This window comes from Trachurus japonicus, chromosome 18 (assembly GCF_045865225.1).
Source record: "Trachurus japonicus isolate A0001 chromosome 18, Traja_1.0".
Lineage (NCBI taxonomy): Eukaryota > Metazoa > Chordata > Actinopteri > Carangiformes > Carangidae > Trachurus > Trachurus japonicus.
The window spans coordinates 4,842,930-4,850,047 of NC_140924.1; positions in this window are offsets into that span (position 1 = coordinate 4,842,930).

Genomic DNA, 7,118 nt, shown 5'->3' on the forward strand with positions numbered 1-7,118 from the left:
TCCTTTTCCTGGCTGTGACTAGTTTTTACTGGAACTCCACCCATTCAATGAAATACATGACATGACCAAGAGATGGCGCTTCTCTCACAGAACAGTACATATCGCCAGAGGCGGCATTTAAAGTGCCGCCGCTGGTGGTGAGTGGAAATTCACATAATTCATAGAACCACGAGTACATGTTTGATTTAAGAAGTAAAATTATAACAGACCTAGCTACTGGAGATGCGCTGGCCACTGTTTTATCTGGAAATAAATTGTTGTAGCTAATAATACCTACTGTCAATTTTTTTTATCACAATTTATTTACTGTGACTCTACATTTAAATAGGAAAAAACTAAGGGAGTGATGAAAGCCTTTTTAAGATGTTTGCAGTTGCAGGTATTCAGTGCATGCCTTCGACTAGGGAATTAGCATTATCATTGCTCAATCTTTTGTTTGCCCTAATGGGCCACCTATTGGTCACCCATTGTCACACAAATCACACAGAGCCTGCAATGGAGCTGGCTGTTCACCTTTGAAGGAGGACCGGGGGAGGGGAGGTTATGTTGGAAGGCTAGCTGGACCAGACTCTCTGCTGAGCAACAACACACCCCAAACCCCTGAACATTCACACCTGTTCCAGAGCATTACCATCCCCAAGCATCCCCCACCACTTTGACTATGAATTGATTAGAAAATGAGCAGGTATTTCCTTAGAAGGTCCTGCTTTAAACATTTTTAAATTCATTCATTTTAAATTTTTGATCGATTTCGATGATAAGCTATGGCCCTATTCCTCGATATCACATGAAAGTAAATATGCGCGACAGCACCAGCCGGTCACACTTCCGTCTGATACTCCGCCTCCTGTCCTGAGCATGCAGAGTTTGTTTGAGCTGCTGCAGCTGCAGCTAAAGGGAGGAAGGATAAGATTTTTATGACCGCGCGGACTCGATGTGTTTCAAATGTGACACTGTATGCTCGCCTATGAAACCGCAAAAGTCCGCGGACAGTGCGCGCAGAGTCAACGCCACTCACAGTATGCGCCGACAGTCTCTCTCCCTCCCTCCCTCTCTCTCTCTGTGTCAGCGCCGCACACACGCGCACACACACACACACACACACACACACCAAACAGGATCGCAGATGGTCTGAACATATGGAGTCAGTGCTGGAATTTCATTTAACTCTGTACTTCCTCTGGATTAAATTTATTAATTAAATGTATTGATTTTTCACTATAATTTACTAGTTATAGCACTAGCCTATACTGTCAATCCCCCTATAAACCCCATTCCGATTTGATATCACAACTTCACAAAGTTGAAGACACCTGCTGCACCTAGTCTAATCTTTGTATGACTGAATTATTCTGCATAAGACCCTGACTAATACTCATAGTAATGCTGCATTAGCATCAAAACAAAGTAGGCTAAATAAAAAATGATCATACATACGTAGTCTAAGAAAAAAAGTGGAAAAGTCAGGGGCCCACTTTAGTATTCTTTCAGGGGCCCCAGAATTCCTAGCAACGGCCCTGATTATCTGACTAACTTGCTTATACCACTCAGTGGACCGGCGGATCAGCTGGTGTGCAGTGCGCGCTGTATAGCTTACTGTATGATCTCTCTCTCTCTCTCTCCATCGCGCTGTACGTCTTCACAAGACACAGGTCGACGTGTGTGGGGTGAGATGGAAATAAGAGCAGAGCGCACCTTCACTCTCATGTTGAGTTCCATATTAAGACAGGTGCGTCAGTGCCAGTAGATCGCGCGTCAGGCATTTGGCTCTCCTAATGGGAATGGCTGGTTTGACGTGACTTTATCATTAAAAGTGAAAAGAGAGAGAGCTGTCAACCACTCTAGACGCGTCAAGTCAGCATAGCGCAGGGGGAGGGATATTAGTATTCTGTGGTGAAAAATACACTCATTCATGAAATTTTATTGAGAATTTTACAGAGGTGCACAGCGCATGTTTACGGTGTCCGGCGACTCTGACCCCTACACCGCAGCAGCCAGCAACATACTTTTACAAAATAAAAGCATGTGAGCAACATGCATTAATGGACCCACCACGGACCCATCACGGTCCCGCAGAGGTCCCACCAGGGACCAGGGGGAACTTCTAGGTGGCTACATCTGTACCTGTGGTCAAAAATTTTGTGCTAAAGGGACTCTAAATAACCACGAGGATCCATACAGGAGAGAAGCCATTTGGCTGTGTTATCTGTGGTAAAAAAATTAGGTCTCGAGGGAATTTTACTTTGCACTTAAGAGTCCACACACAGGAGAAACCATTTGTTTGTGCTATTTGTGGAAAAAGATTTACCAAAAAGTCACATATTTTGTATCACACAAGATTCCATTCAAAAGAGAAGCCATTTGGTTGCAGTGTTTGTGGGAAAACATTTATGGAGCTGGAGAATTTGGCGATGCACATGAAATCCCATAAAGGAGGGAAAGTTTAGTTCAATCAGTAGGGGTGTCACGATTTCGAGCATCAAAGTCAAAGAGAGGATCGACGACCCCCCCCCCCCCGCAAAGCTACAACTGCCCGTGGTCCCCATTGCGCACCAAGCGTCTTGTCAGTCACTGGTCCGAGTTTTCCTTTACTTTTTATTTCGAGACAACAGTCACTCATTCTCTCTCTTTTTTTTTTTCTTTTTTTTTACCGGCGGTGTCAGCTGATGTGCGCGTCTGCAGCAACCCAAACAAATGCACATGTTGTTGACTGGCTCTATTCCAGCCATGTGATTGGTTCGACACGGCGCAACTTTCAATATCATTGGCTATTTGCCAAAACATGGATGAATGAAAGCTATCGACCACGTCTCATATTTCTATTTAAGAAAAGTTATTTCACAATTTATAGCGTTTTATCACCCAGCCCTAGGGGGGCTACTGTCCCCCTCCTACCTGGGAAACAGGAGGGAGACACAGCTCTAACTACACAACACCGACAAGCACTGAGAGCCGCATGTTGCAGAGACGCTATAAGATTTAAAAAAAAAAAACGCAAATAATAAGCCGACGAAAAGGTGCAACTTGGTGGAGGATCCGGGACTGATTCACTGTGGGCCACCGCCAGTCTGATCAGGACCTGATCATCAGGTCCATGGCAGCGCAGCAGCTGCAGCTCTGCCCGGCTGTCACATGACTCTTGTGTATCATCTCGTTTACATTAAAGCAGAAGTAAGTGGTCCGGTCGTTTTCCCTAATGCTGCATTCCAGGCAGGCTTTTGAAATCGTAAATTACAGCTTCAAGTCACAACTTACGACTTTGTAGCGTTCCAGGCAACTCACTCGTGTTTTTCCGACCTGTTTTACCGGTGAAAGTCACTATAACGGCCACTCGTAACTTCTGACCCGTGAACTCGTACCAGATCGAACTGGTACCACTTCACAGTCGGAAAAATACGAGTTTCCTTGAACGCACCATAACAGTCCTCGTCCCTACGTCGCCACATTCACGGCGTCCCTTGGCTGCACACACAGCCCTGCATGCCGTTCTCTCTCCTCATTGGATAAAAACTGTAGGATACGATAAATGTTTTCTCCTGGGCTCAGACCAGAGCAGAGTGACTGACAGACCCGTGTTTCAGACCAAACACTCTATGTAAGTGATTGCTGTTCGAAGATATAACTATTTAAGACTTATATTAAAGGTGTACAGAAATGGCCGTTTGTCCTGTTTGTCGCGCCGAGTTGTCACGAGCTGCAACACGAGTTTACCCGAGTAAGGAAAACGAATTTGATTGGTCGTTATCGAGCGGGCGGGATATTCAAAGCTTGGGGCGAGCCCGAGCTCCGTGTGTGTGTGCGTGTCTCAGACGTTTGAATGACGGATTACGGATCCAATATCAGTGGCTGGTGAATCGTGTACAGGCTGACGTATAATCTGTGCGCCTGCATTAGCCAATGCGAAAAAAAAAATACACACTTTCATCCCGGATTTACTCAAAAATAGAATTTTGCACAAAGTTTGGCCTACATCGTCTGAAAGATGAGTTATCACATTAATTTTATGATCCAGAGTGGGCTCAAATTCAGTTTTCTTTTCTGTACACCTTTAACACAAATATATCACTTACTTCTGCTTTAAGCTGACATCAGGAGAATAATGAGACACGACGGTAAATTAATGAAAATAAAATTATGATAATGTACAGATATAAATATATTTGTTTCAAAACCTTGGGGGCAATTTTGGCCCCTGGATCATGATTTTTGGGGGCATGTTACCTTTATATTGTAAAGAAATTATTTAAATGTGACCATTAGTGCCTAATGTGATACATTATGGAAATTGCATCACTTATATGTAGCCCATCTTTTGAAATAAGATTTACTGTACAAAATTTGATGAATAAAACCAATGATCGTAGACTAGACTAGTCTGAAAATAGCATAGGCATCTGTGCTGTAAGAAAAAGAAAAAAAATCGAGAATCGAATCGAATCGTGACCCTAAAATCGAAAATCGAATCGAGGATTTGGAGAATCGTGACACCCCTATCAATCAGACAACTCTGGAATGAGAAGAAATCATTTATTGAGCATAAGCATAGCAAGCTGAAGCACAGCATGGATAGCATATTCTGCTTGAACTAGCTTCGCAGGCTTTGCATCATTTGTTGTCATGAGAGGAACATGAAAGTCCATACAGAAGTTAAATTTGCTTGCAGTGTGTGTGGGGTAGATATAAAGCAGTAGTCTTAAAAGACACCTTAAATCATTTAGTTGCAGTTTTTTGACGAGATATTTTGTCAACAAGAAGATCTTTACGTGCACACAAGAATGTGGTATTTGAATAATGGTTTCAAGCGCTTTGGGTGACATGAAGAGCGCTGAGTATATGTAAACTCAGGAATGCTACTGAAAGCTGAAGCAGTTTGTAGGGCTGGGCGATATGGCAAAAAACTTTATCACGATATGTTTTTCCATATTGATCGATTCTCGATCGATTCGCGATATCATCTCAATATGTATTTTTTTGCTGACGCTGCCAGTTCGAGCAGCATCCTGACTGAATCCTGAAGAAACCAGAGAATGTGTTCAGTTTGGGAGGATGACATGAGTTCACTTCAATGTTCATTAAGGGTGGAACAGTTCAATAATCCACAGTTTGATTTGATTTACATTGTTGTTGTTGTTTTCTGTTGTCTTTTTTCTACCATACATCAGCTCTAAAATGTGTCAATCACAAGGCTTTAGTCTTTCTAGTTATTTGAACAGGTTGTAGACAAATATTTAGCTATTTAGCTACTCTGACAACAGGCTTTATGCCGAGCCCCACTACTTATTGAACTTAACAGGCTCTGATGAATCCAGGTGTGTCTGACTCTGACCTCAGTAGTCACAACAATGGTCAGACACACTGGATTCATCAGTTTGTCCAATAATGTAAGACAGGAAGGAAAGGAGCCTGTTTGAGCTCAGGAAGTAGTGGAGCTGTGCATAAAGCCTAAATTTATTGATCTGACTCAGTATCTGCAGGTTGTTGTTTCACTGTGTGTGTGTGTGTGTGTGTGTGTGTGGCGCTGACACAGAGAGAGAGAGGGAGGGAGAGAGACTGTCGGCGCATACTGTGAGTGGCGTTGACTCTGCGCGCACTGTCCGCGGACTTTTGCGGTTTCATAGGCGAGCATACAGTGTCACATTTGAAACACATCGAGTCCGCGCGGTCATAAAAATCTTATCCTTCCTCCCTTTAGCTGCAGCTGCAGCAGCTCAAACAAACTCTGCATGCTCAGGACAGGAGGCGGAGTATCAGACGGAAGTGTGACCGGCTGCTGCTGTCGCACATATTTACTTTCATGTGATATCGAGGAATAGGGCCATAGCTTATCATCGAAATCGATCAAAAATGTATCGCGATCCCGTATTGTTGTACTTTGTGGAAACATCTTTTGTTTTTGTTACTAAACAAATTTAGGGTTCATTCATGTTAAAGGGACAACGAGGAGTTTCTATTCGGTAATAAAAAAGTCTCACGTTAATGTGGATGAATCTCCGCTATCCACACTTGTTAATGGGCCCATTTTCGATAAATAGGTATATCGTTCTGTCTCTATGGTTATTTTGTTATTATTAGTGGTGGCGGAGATGCTGGTCGAGCCGACCAGCGTTTTTTACTTTCGGTTTCGCAACGAGTCATGAGAATAACGCCGCTGAATCGCCGTTTATGGTCGGAACTACGATGGTATGTGAACCTCTTTGAACCTCTGACTTTAATTCTTGATGAATGGAAACATGAGTCTGTCTTGCGCCGGTCAAAAGAATTTTACGGTGCGCGCGGAGGCTCATAAATGTAGTGTGAAAACGCTTCGCTTTTCCAAAACTCCTCGTTGTCCCTTTAAATTGAATACCATTTTCTCTGAAGTTGAGGATCAGTTTTTATATTTTAAGATATAATTGTCACTTACTTTGCTTATGAATCCTCCACGGTTCCTTGTTTATCAAATTAAAAATCTATACAAAAAAGTCTGAAACATCATGTCTATTATTTTTCAGTGCCTTTAAGTAGGATGTTTGTTGCATCACCATCTGTGTCTAGTGTGTAGATTCTAGATTATAAAGAACAAGATAGACGAAAGAACGTATACTGAATACATTTTCCTTTCCTCTGAAACTGAAATCTGCCCCAACTGTAAACACTTTTAAATCCAGGTTAATAACATTTCTCTATCCATGTTGTAACAGTTCGTGAGTGAGAGTCGGTCGTGTGAGCAGGAAAAACAGTAATGTCCACAAAAATAGTTCACTTGGGACTTCACTCTTGCCCTTTTATTGAGCCGAACACTTCATACTATCATACATGACAAAGAAGCGGTCTCACTTTACTCACTGTTAGCTGAGTTAAGAAGAAGAAAAGGGAGAAACCATAGGGAGAAACCGGCAGCTCAGTAAGCTAATGGCGTCCACTCATCGGGTAGCCTTCTTCTCAACTGAAAACAAAACAACGCGGCGCGACGCTCAATGACGTCCCGGCGCCGCCACGCTTACGTTCTTAAAGGAACATTTACAACTGTTACAATGTGCTTATGGCTGAGCTCTTTTTAAAGAACTTTAAACTTCATCTATTTTATTTTCTTCTGCCTTTTTAATTCTTCTTTGCCCTATGTTCAATGTTTACCTTTT